Here is a 12,279-nt window from a genome sequence, read left to right on the forward strand (position 1 = left end):
CTTTAAATCAATGACAACGATGCTCCACCCTTGTGGTACCATGGTTGGTGCTGGCAGGCCGGGTTGCAAGGCACCCATGGCCTGCATCTGTGCACTGACTTTTCGTAGGTGGTGCAACAGTCTCCATTTGCCTGATTTTTTCGGGATGACAAAAATTGGAGTGTTCCACGGACTGACAGATGGTTGAATGTGTCCAGCATCAAGTTATTCTTGAATCAGCTGATTTGCAATTTGCAACCTTGTTTCAGTCATGGGCCACTGCTCGACCCATACAGGGTTGTCGGTCAACCAAGTGATTTTTAAAAAGGGTGGCTGCTCTGCAGTGGCCATTAGTAAAAATGCTGATCTGTGGTTAAAACGAAGCCAAGCTGGGACAACACATCTCTGCCCAACAGTCCTGGAAGCTTGGCAGGCAAAGGCATGACATACAGTCATGCTGCAATAACTCGACCGTCTTTGAAACTGATGCAAATTGGATCTGCGCTGATCGCAGAAATTCTCATCCCACCAACTCTGACAATGTGGTTGGTCGGAGCCTGTAAAGGCCAATCCGAAGGCCAAAACAACTGGTTCAGAATAGAAACATAGGATCCTGTGTCTAGGAGCAGCTTTAGCTTAAATTGATGAGAACCACGCTGCAAGCGCACTGTTCTGATTGGGCGATTTGTCAAGTCCAAAGTTAAGATGACATCATGGCCAGTGGAACCAAAGCTTCTATTCATTCTGTGTTTTTCATGTGGCTCTTTTGGATGTTGGCAATATGGTAAAATATTTTCAAGGGCTACAATTTTAGCAATTCTGCTGCCTTTTGGAATTGTCACAGGTGGTTGCAAAGCATAAGCTAAAATTTGAACTTGCCCGGTAAAATCTGCATCAATGATTCCTGGGATCACAATCACACCTCGTTTGGTTGTGGAGGATCTGCCAAGGAGCAAACCTCCAATGAGAGACATGAGACAGTACATTGGGCCACATATGTTTGTAGGAATTAATGTAATTTCTTTATCTTGTAAAGTGACTTCCGCAGTTGTTTCCACATCCACACCAAGACTTCCCCATGTGGCAGGTTTGTTTTTAACTAAAAATCCATTGTCGGGGTCTTCTGGGTCAGGGCATCGATTTGTGTCTTCGTGCGGTGCCGCAACGCGCTGTGCCTGAAATTTCCTGATTTTCAGCAAACCTCAGTGGCATGGTTGTCAAGATGGCGCTTCTGGCACCACATGGGCTTTCGACATAACTGTCTAACATGACCTGTGTCGCCACATCGGTAACAAGTTACATCAGTTGATTTGTTGCAACGTGAAGACTTGTTCTCGGATTTATTATTTGTCAAAGCAGCAGCAATAACGTTTCCTTGATGTTTGATTGCATCGTGCATGGTTGCCATGAATGCTGCATTTTGATTATTTTGTTCTGCTCAAGTTGCTCTTACTAACATTTCATCAACAGGACTTCCTTGAGGAAGTGTGGCTAGAATGGTTCTGGTGTGTGAATTGGCATTTTCAAAAGCTAAAGAACGAAATAGCTGATCTTGCAGACTTGTTGTCAAATCTGTTGCATCCTTTAAAGCAGCTGCCAATCTGTCTATGAATTGTCCATAGGGTTCAGTGGGTCCTTGTTTTATAGTAGAGTAAGGTGGTGATTTCTTTTTATCTTGGACAAGCAGCATGGCTCTGAGAGCTAACGATTGAGCCAATTAATGCATCTCAACAGGGTAGGTGAGCTGCACAGCAGATGAAGCGTATGCTCCATGCCCAGTTAGCATGTCGGGCTGGACTGCATAAAATGGATCACCTACTTGTCGATGCTTGCTGGCTTCCTCTGCAGCCAGGCGCCTCCATTCTCACTCGAAAATGAGAAGCTGCAATGGTGTGAGAAGCAATGATGCAATGCTGGCACAGTCAGCTGGGCAAAGGAGGTCAGCGGTGTAAACATACTGAATAATGTTTTTTGCTGCCTCTGATCTAAGTCCATATGTTGTGACAGTCTCTTTGGCTTTTTGTAATATTTTCCATTCGCAAGGCTCCCATTTAGCTTGCCCATTAGTGAATAAAACAGGAGAGGACAGGGCGTTAGCAGCCTCCCAATCTCCATCCTTGAGTGCTGCTTTGGCAAGAGCAGCTTGGCGTTCATCAATGGGATTTGTTGTAAAAACTGGCATTGACACTGAAGAAGCAGGTGCTAGTGGAGATGGAAGGTCTCTCTGGGCTTTAATTTGAGAGCTTGCAGCTGTTTGTTGCTCTTGTTTGTCATGATGAGGTGACAGTTGAGCAAGTTTAGAAATAGTTTGATGCAATTCAGACGAGTACTGTTCAGGTTGTGCGAAAGTGACATGTCGTTTGCCACGAGCTGCAAAAGCAGCAACCTGACTGTCTGCAGTTTCTGAGTCAGTATCAGAATCAGAAGGAAAAGAATATTTCATTGAATTGGGGCTGCGCGACCACGCTGGTGTCTCTGGGCGCAGCCGCTGCAGCTGTCGTTGCCATGGACGCCATGGTTGCCAGGCGCTGTGGAGCCAGCATCACTCCCGCGGGGGAGAGCGAGGGTTTGGCATCGCTGCGCGCCGCCACGCGCTGGTGAGTGACGTATTCTCTCTGTTCCGGGTCGCTGTGCGCCTGCGCGCGCTGACGCTAGGTTTTCCCCGCTTGCAGCGCCACATCACCCTGGTCTCCGCCTTGCGCTCCGCCTTGCGTTCAGCCTCCGTGCCGCGTCACTTGGGACTGCCCATCTCCACCCTCAGCCCCGCCTGAGTCCCCGCCTGTCTCCACGCCCACAGACTTGGGCGGCCGAGCTAGTTCCGGTTCACTCAGACTGTCTCAGCGGCCGAGGAGAGGAGTCCTCCGCCTAAATCACCTGATCTAAAACATCTGGTGGGGTGGGGCTGACGGAAGCGCTCAAACTGCGAATCGGATGACTGCAAATGCCGAAAAGTTTCTTTTACTCTGGTGGGTTTTTGGGATGGAAAGGATGGATTTTCTGTATTTGCCTGCTCTGCCCCTTCTAAAGCCTTGATCGCTGCCGCAGCCGCTTTTTTCTCAGCTGTTACAACTTGCAAGGTATGATGTACTTTTTTCCACACAACACCAAGGTCGCGGGTGATTTTTCCGTCTTTCCTTCTGGCAATGGTCGCTTCCCAAAGCAAATCTCCAACCTCCTTCCATTCCGCGGCACTGAACAGCAAGGACAGCTTATTTAACTTCCCGTTTTTCCGAGCCCACAGGGCCAACTGCTCTATCTCACTCTCCTTCAGTTTTTCATCTCTCCTAGAGAGAATATTACAAAGCAGCTGCACTGCCGCACCGAGATCGGCATCCATCTTGTCTCTGAACTGTCTCTCCCCGCTGCGGCTTACCTTCTGCCACGGGATGGCACTGACGCTCTTCTGTGGTGTCAAATGGCCAGCCTCGCGACTCCAACCCCCGCTCCTTGTCGCTCAGTCCGTTCAGTCTTGGTCCGCTCTGCTTCCAAGCCGGTTCCAAGTCAGGTCCAAGCAAGGAGGCTTAATGAGTTCTTACTGCTTCTAAGCTAGAACTCTTGCAGGTTCTTCCTGCATGCAAGGTAGAATCCGCACGAGAACTCCCACCACTTAAAACAGAGTTCTCACACACACACGTCTTGACGATTTCTGTATTTAAGCAAACGCATTTAAGCGAAAGTGTCCCTGTTCGGGCACCATTAAGAAGCCAGGGATACCGATAGTAATAAGAGTTGGACTGAAACAAACGCAGGTCTGACCACTGTGGTTACTTCTATGTTGTCCATTTATTACATGCAGCACGGCAGTTTATATACAATTCCACATAGTTTATACATGTAATAACTTTTTCATTGGCACACAGCAGAGGAAAGAATGCAAACACACATTATTCGGTTTACTCTTAAGGTGGCTAACATGTGCTTACTAACAACTCTATTCAGTGACCTTCAACACCCTATTATTTTCCCGGACACCTTAATATCTAATTTTAACTGTGCCACAACTTACTAAGAAATTTAATCTGCATCACAGGCTTCAAGGCCTCAACAAGGCCTCAGGTGAGGCCTCAGGGTAGTTCAAGGAGGTCTAAATATACATCATGCCCTCCTTTCCTGAGGAAATCTGTAACACACTGGTGAGGCCGCACCTTGAGTACGGTGTCCAGTTCTGGGCCCCTCAGTTTAGGAAGGACATTGAGACGCTTGAGCGCATCCAGTAGAGGGAAACAAGGCTGCTGAGGGGCTTGGAGCACAAGCCCTATGAGGAACGACTGAGGGAGCTGGGGTTGTTTAGCCTGGAGAAAAGGAGACGCAGAGGTGACCTTATCACTCTCTATAACTTCCTGAAGGGTGGTTGTAGTCAGGTGGTAGTTGGTCTCTTTTTCCAGGCAGCAACTGACAGAACAAGAGGACACAGACTCAAGCTGTGCCAAGGGAAACCTAAGTTGGATATTAGGAAAAAGTTTTTCACAGAAAGAATAATAAAGTACTGGAATGGTCTGGCCAGGGAGATGGTGGAGTCACCATCCTTGGATGTGTTTAAAAAAGACTGAATGTGGCACTCAGTGCCATAGTCTTCTTGAGGTGTTAGGGTTGGGTTGGACTCGATGATCTTGGACTCTCGGGTTTAATCGGTTGTTTCTCACCCGAGATTCCAAGGCTGGTGGTTCGTGTGGGCTCCGAGGGAGTGATTTTCCCTCTTGACCTCTGAAGGATTTAGGGTCTGCTGTCTGACTCTGTGTCTCTGTGTTCTGTGCTGAGCTTGGTGCGGCGCGAGAATGAAGGGAGTCTCAAGGTCTTGGTTTTCTTGGCTTCTCACGTTCTTTATTAGTTCTTATCTTACAATTCTCTGTGTCCGGCCAAGATGTTCACAGCAGCCTGGACACGAGGCGACTCCCCCCATGTGATGGGATGTTGCTACCTCTTATACAGATAACTACGTACCCATTATTTACAATTCTATGCCAATGTCTATCACCTAAACTAACAGGGTCATTTCTACTCTGATCCAATCCACTGAAACTACTTTGTGCCCTGCAGAAGATGGATGCCAAGGGAGAAGAAGAAGAACCCAGGACACCACCCTAAATCCTCCATCTTGTCCCTTTGCATCTACATTCTAAAAATCCCAAAACTACAAAATCTTCTACACAGTGATAACTACACTACTCTCTGTCACACATTTGTCACTTGCAATTCTTCTCTCTGTTAGATGTTTTTCACATGGACCAAAATCAAAGACTGTGTCTTCCTGGGCCCAGTGCCAGGCAAACTCCCCTGCACAGACCCCAGACCCTCTTTTTTGGGTACCAGGCCTCTCTACCGAGGTTTGTGACTTTCCAGGGCACCCAGAGGGATGCCCCGGACTCCAACAACTCCCCCTTTTGTTTTCACCAAAAAACACCTCTTTGGCTGCTCTGTCCATGGCTTGCCGTATACAGTAAAGCAAACACGGCTCGATCATGAGAAGAATTACAAGTCTCAATAAAATACATGCAATTATTTTCAAAATTTCCTTCCACAACAGTGAAAGGTTGAAAAAATCAAACATGCCATTCATCTGTGATCCGATTTCTTCCCTGAATTTGTTCACTCCATTTTCCAACTGCTCTGTGCTTCCATGAATTGATTCAGAACCATCTGACAAATTCATACAATACAGAAAGAAAAGAAAACCCAAGCCATAAGTCCTTGCACGCAGAACAAAAGTTGTCTGCAGTCTTGACACTGGTTCACATCTGCATGCTTTCTTCTCCACTCTTGAAGCCATCAGAGCTTCTGCGCTTGACATGATTTCCACGTACTTTGCAGAAATTCACTTTTGTTTTGTATCTGCAGAAACACAAGCACGCTCATTGCCATAGGTTAGTAAAAAACTGTACTTTGATGGAAAATGCACAACTCTTGTTCAAACCTGAAATCTATCAGGAAAAGTTTCATATGCAACATCTGTGCTTGTTGATGAACACATCTCTCCTCTAGTTAAAGTCAAGGTGTGCCCAAAACCCTGGCCTTATCTAGAGTAATATTCTTTAATACATTTTTAGAACAAAGCTCTTAACAACAATAATTATGAAATGCTTAAACAACTAAAGAACATAAAAAGAATTCTGAAGTGTATCATGATACAATTCACAGTACTTATTACTTAAAACTTATTGTCTTAAACTTATTTTACCGACTTATCTTACTTATTATCTTATTATTTTAACTTATTTATTATCTTAACTTTAACTTACTTAACTTAAAACTTAATTTATTATCTTAAATCTTATTCTCTTATCTTATCTTAAAACTTAATATACTTAACTTATTTAACTTAACATAAAATACATTTAAAACCTACATACAATAAAACTTTAAATTTATAAAATATAAATCTATCACTTAAACTTTATAAATCCTTATCTTAAATTCAACTTTACTTACTTAACAAATCTTAAACTTAAAACCACATAGAAATCACTTCTAATATCAATATAATACTAAAACACAAATCAACTTGGATCCAAATACATCAACACTATAATCAAAAATCCTTTTCCATGTCATGACAATAAGTCTTTTACTTCTGATCATGCAGCTGCCTTGCAAACATCCAATGATTTCCAGATCTCTGCTTCTGAATTCATAAAACCTATAACTTTAATTGAATTATTATTTTGCCTGAATGCAGCCCCTCCTAACCCAAGGGTTACTGCCTTCCCCGGCATCCCTCCCTCTCCGGGATGAGGAGTGGAGACCTTAAAACTCCTGTGCAGCACATGATCCCTGTGCAGCACTGCCTAAGAAAAGGGTAAACCCAGCATGTAGCCGAAGGATAAATGAAGAAAGGGTGTGTGCAGTCGATTCAAGGGAAACTTGGCTACCTTTTGCTGAAAGGAAAACTTGAGGGAACTGGACTGACAATGTCAAAGTGCCGCTTGTGGGCGCGGTCAGGCTCACAGCACTCGCTCTGAGGGGGTGGCACCCCAGAGAAACTCTCCGCCCTGGCCACGCCTCCTCCCTGCTTGCTCTGCCTTTGCCTGTCCCGGTCCTGCCTGTGCTGGCACTGCCTGCCTCGACACTGCCTGTGCCGCCCCGGCGCTGCCCGCGTCTTGCTCTCAGTTGGGGTTTGTCCCGCCCAGAGCGATCCCGCAGCTTAAGCTGCATCCTGCTTGCTCTCTGCCTGCCGCAAGGCTTTCTGGGATTTGTAGTTTCCCGCTTTGCACTTGCGCCGTCCATCTTGGCTCTGTGTCTGCACATCCGCCAGTCGCAAGGCTTTCTGGGGTTTGTAGTTTCCAACTCTGTACTTTCTCTGCCTGACCCAGCTCCTCGCTCTCGACCCGCGACACAGGCACTGCTCCGCCCGCGCCATGCCTGGCTGCCGCCGCATGCTGTGCCTCCTTCCCCATCGTCTCAGTCCCGAATTCACGCCACTCGCCCGCGAATCGCCTCCCTCCGCGGTCTGCGCTGTCCCGACACGGGGCACTCCCCGGCCGCCCCCAGTCGCGATCGCTTTCGCGCGCACACGCCGCAGTGTTATCTCCCACCGCTGACGCGATCTGGGCTTGTTTTCCCTGTTTTCCCGGTGTCTCCTTCACTCCCCCTTCCCCCCTTTCTCTGTCCCTGTGTGGAAGGGGGAAGGGAAAACTTTCACGCTGTGTCTGAACGCGCTGTGTCTGAGGGGGGCTGCAAAGACTCCTGGATGCACTTTGTCTCACCTCTCCCTCCCCTACTGCTGCAGCAAGTGTCCCGTGCTCACGGAACATGCCTCGAAAACAAGCATGCCCTTATCTTGGGATGGATTAGAAGTTTTGACTTTCCCGAGACGAATTTCTGGGACTGAATTCCTGAGGATCGTGGCAAACCCAGGGAAAACTGGTGACTTTTCTGTGCTAAACTCAAGGAGATCTGCTGACTCTCCTGTCTCGAGGGTTTTTTGACCTCCCTGCGGTAATCCTGAGGGTGCTGGTATCTCTCCTTTCCTATTAAATCCCAGAGGAGGCTGATGGCTCTCCCCTTCCCCACCTCCTGTAAGAGGTGTATGAGACCCGTCTGCTGATAACAGACGACAGGACCTGCTTGGCTGCCGGCCAGCAAAAGAACCCGCTGCTGCTGCTGGTGATTTATTAAAAAACTATGGACATTGATCTAATACCAATATCCAACTATGACGGACAAAGACTCTCTAACAGTTTAAAGTTAGAAAGTGTATGTTTATTACGACGCCGGGCAGCGTGCGGGATAGCTCCCAGAAACACACGCGCAATTTACAGATCATCACAGGGTCTTTTATCTACAAGAATATTGAATACACAAACTACAAATGCATATTCATAGCTCTGATACCTCCCATTCCCCGCTTTGTATGGTAATTAGCCCAAAAAGCCATCAAGCATGAGTAGTTTGTTTTTTGAAATGGGTCAGTGGTCTTTTTATAGGGTGGGGTCCCAAAATGATGAAGTAAGTTTGTCTTCCTCAGCTCTGACTTTTTAACCTTCCCAGGACTGTTTGATTTATGATTGTATTGTGTTCATGGGGTCTATTGATTATTCAGGATGCAGAAGCCTAGTTTGACAGCTCCCATGATTTATCAGTTCCTTATCAGTTCCTTCAGTCTGGCTTCTGTTAGCAAAAGGGAAGTCCTAGCTACATTATCTCAGCACTATCTATTTTGACTACAGTCTTCAATGCCTCACTGGCAACAGACAAACCCGGTGCTGGCTGGAGGCCAGCTGATAAAGTGTTTCTTTCCTCCCTCCCTGCTACACTGCTGCTGCACGGAGAGGGTTTTCCCTTAGTGTTTCCAGGAGAGGTCTCCTCCCATGTTCTAAATTCAACTGTTCTTACCAAAATCGAAGAATGCAGTGCAGGTGTTCTCAAATTCGGTTCGGAGGTTTCCTGATCACCGACCTGCAGATTTCAGGAGACGAGTCCTGGGCCCTTGGAACTCGTCGGTCCGAAGCGAATTTGCCGCTTTCTCTCTGGGTAGAGATTTCTTCCCCTGTCTTCTCAGCTTGTCTTCTTTCCTTCAGAGGCCTTGCTGTGTCCACTGGAAGGCACCAAGGGATGCCAGTTCTCGGCCAGGCACCCAGGGACGGCAATTCTTGGGTTTAATCGGTTGTTTCTCACCCGAGATTCCAAGGCTGGTGGTTCGTGTGGGCTCCGAGGGAGTGATTTTCCCTCTTGACCTCTGAAGGATTTAGGGTCTGCTGTCTGACTCTGTGTCTCTGTGTTCTGTGCTGAGCTTGGTGCGGCGCGAGAATGAAGGGAGTCTCAAGGTCTTGGTTTTCTTGGTTTCTCGCGTTGTTTATTAGTTCTTATCTTACAATTCTCTGTGTCTGGCCAAGATGTTCACAGTAGTTCGGACACTATGTGATTCCCCCTGTGTCTGGCCAAGGTGTTCACAGCAGCCTGGACACGAGGTGACTCCCCCCATGTGATGGGAGGTCGCTACCTCTTATACAGATAACTACGTACCCATTATTTACAATTCTATGCCAATGTCTATCACCTATACTAACAGGGTCATTTCTACTCTGATCCAATCCACTGAAACTACTTTGTGCCCACGTCACTACAGAAGATGGATGCCAAGGGAGAAGAAGAAGAACCCAGGACACCACCCTAAAATCACCATCTTGTCCCTTTGCATCTACATTCTAAAAATCCAAAACTACAAAATCTTCTACACAGTGATAACTACACTACTCTCTGTCACACATTTGTCACTTGCAATTCTTCTCTCTGTTAGATGTTTTTCACATGGACCAAAATCAAAGACTGTGTCTTCCTGGGCCCAGTGCCAGGCAAACTCCCCTGCACAGACCCCAGACCCTCTTTTTTGGGTCCCAGGCCTCTCTACCGAGGTCTGTGACTTCCCAGGGCGCCCAGAGGGATGCCCTGGACTCCAACATTGGACATCTCTTCCGAACTAGTGATTCTGTGTGTGAGCTTCTGTGTGTGATTTTTGAGGTGGGCTGTCAGGCAGTGTCAGGGTCTGGGATAGTTTCAGGCTGTAGGGCAGCATCCCTATTCTCTGGGGTAGGTGTCAGGGTAGTTATCCAAGTCAATCTCACCTTATCTCTGAATGCTAAATAGAATAGGCATATTGGTAACACATGGTTAGCATCTAGAGGAAATTTGAATCCTTTGAAAGCTGGAGGGGTAGGCTGAAAGAAATGGGTGAAGGGCTGGGAGAAAACTTCTGGTATTACACCCCAGTATTACTTCCTCACAATAGGTACCATTATTAATGTAACCCCCAAAACACACTTAGTGTGTGATAGCCCTATATCCATGTGCCCACCTTTCACAGGAAATTAAAAATCCATTAATTCCTCACCTTACTGACCCACAGTGCAAACTGGATAACAGCCACAGTAGCCTTAGTCATAAAGCCCATGTTTAGATAAGGAGCTGCAAATAGGAAAAATGTTGCCACAACTGTAGCAGATAAGAAAAATCTTAAAGAATAAAGACCTTACAGGCCTCTGATCACTTCTGTTCATTCACAAAAAAACACTTTGGGAGATGTGCAGCTGGCATGAAGAAAAAATAAGTTGTGTAACCTCCTTGTAACCAGAATGCTGATTGGTTAAGGGAATGGGTGGATAACAACACAGGTGTTAGCATGCAGCCAATGTAGGTTTGTTTTGGTTAAGAAAAATGCTAACAGGTGTAATTTTAGCTAGTGTATTTTTAGGACAGTATAAAGCCTGCATGGTGTATTTTTAGCATAGTATAAAAGCCTAGCATACTTGTACAGTATACAAAGCCTTGTGTGAAGGCAATAAACATGATTGTCTTCAGAACAAGAACCAGGAGGGTCTGTGTCTTCATTTCTCATTGCTACACACAACCATGTGCCACCTGAACCTGGGTAAATGAGACCACATGGTGTTGCCTAATGAGGTTTTTATATTCAGCACACAAAAAATTAAGTTACACAGGAACTGGTTTGCCTTTTTCACCCTTTCCTCTCAATGCATTCAGGCCTCACATTGGGTGCCAAAATCTTTCTTGGTTTGAAAGACAGATGACTGCCAAGGGAGGCAGGAACCTCCCTTGGAATGGAGAGTATGACCCCCTTCCCTCCGAATTATTATAACTTTGAAATTAAGGGGCTTTCATGCAAGGATATGGGAAAAGGAAGAACAGTTCTTTACTAGTCTGTATATGGATAACAAGGCAAACAAACAACAATGGCAGCAACAACAAACAAAACCAGAAACACAGTAACAGCCTTCTTTCAGCTGTCAGGCAATTTCCCCTTTGGTGTAGGTATTGTTACAGGGCAGGGGCGCTGGTGGCTTCCTGGCTGGGCAGGGCAGGTGCAATGATTCTTCCGCAGCTGCAGGGGGCGCTGTGGTGTGTGTTTGATCATCTCTCTGCATGTGGAAGATGGTCGGTGTAGCTGGCGGAAGGGATGGAAAAGGGGCTTCCTTTACAAACCCCCAGGGGCAGCTGGTCCTGGTGCCTGTCCAAATAGCAAAAGAAGCTGTAGCAGGGACTTCAGAAGCAGCAAGTTGGAATGACAGGGACAAGCAAAATCCCGGAGTGGTGAGATTTATCAGAAACTTTGCAGCTGTAGCTGGAACCGCTACAACAGATGATTGACAAAGCTATCAAGGGAGTATTTTTGGTTCAAAAAGAAGGGGGAATTGTGGGAAACCCAGGCACAGAAAATTCTCGAAACCTCGTGCATGAAGGCCCAAACATAGAAATGAATACAGGGTTCGACCTGAGGCCTTGGAAAAGGCTTCCAGATATAGAGACCAGAAGCAAGAATGTGGATTTGTAGTTTGAGCAGAAACATGTTAAGCTAGGTAGTGGAAAGTTTTAAAGCTTTAAAGTGTAGCTATAGAACTAGTTACAGAAATAGTAAAAAGTTTTAAGGTGTAGCAAGTAGGTTTGTGTGTCGTTATATGATTGGTTAAGAAGGTCCACATTGCGGCAAAAACGTATAAGACAATTAGCTATTGGTCTGAAAGTAGAAACATTCTTTGTGGCAGTAGTTTATTGGCTAATTAACCTTCAAAAGACCTTGTAACCTGTGGTCTTGTGACCACTGGCCACAGACTACTGACCTCTATTTCATGCTGTGAAGACGTTCTCACTCCTTCATGAGACTGTAGCAATAAATCATGCTTTGAAACATATCTCAGTGGTCCCGTCTTTCTTGTGTAAGCCCAACAGTTTCTTAGCGACAGATGGGGAAAATTCCATGAGAGAAAGAAATAAAGGGAAAATTCCTGAACCGCAACACAATGTTAGCCAGCCATAGATTTATAGGGACCCCTCTGGAGCAGCAGAGGAGAG

General features: G+C 46.2%; 1 protein-coding gene across 3 annotated transcripts in view; it reads left to right on the top strand.

The window, feature by feature from the left end:
- The first annotated feature begins 2,795 nt into the window (after positions 1-2,795).
- Positions 2,796-12,279, top strand: part of LOC310922169 (protein ARK2N-like) — a 106,402-nt gene continuing 96,918 nt past the window's right edge. The window contains exon 1 of one of the 3 annotated variants that reach the window (XM_083882577.1): positions 2,796-3,056. The gene's annotated coding sequence lies outside the window, so the exon portion shown is untranslated. The remainder of the gene's footprint in view (positions 3,057-12,279) is intronic. The other 2 variants (XM_083882578.1, XM_083882576.1) reach the window with 2 other exon arrangements.

This window comes from Zosterops lateralis, assembly GCF_965231275.1.
Source record: "Zosterops lateralis genome assembly, chromosome: W".
In the NCBI taxonomy this organism is placed as follows: domain Eukaryota; kingdom Metazoa; phylum Chordata; class Aves; order Passeriformes; family Zosteropidae; genus Zosterops; species Zosterops lateralis.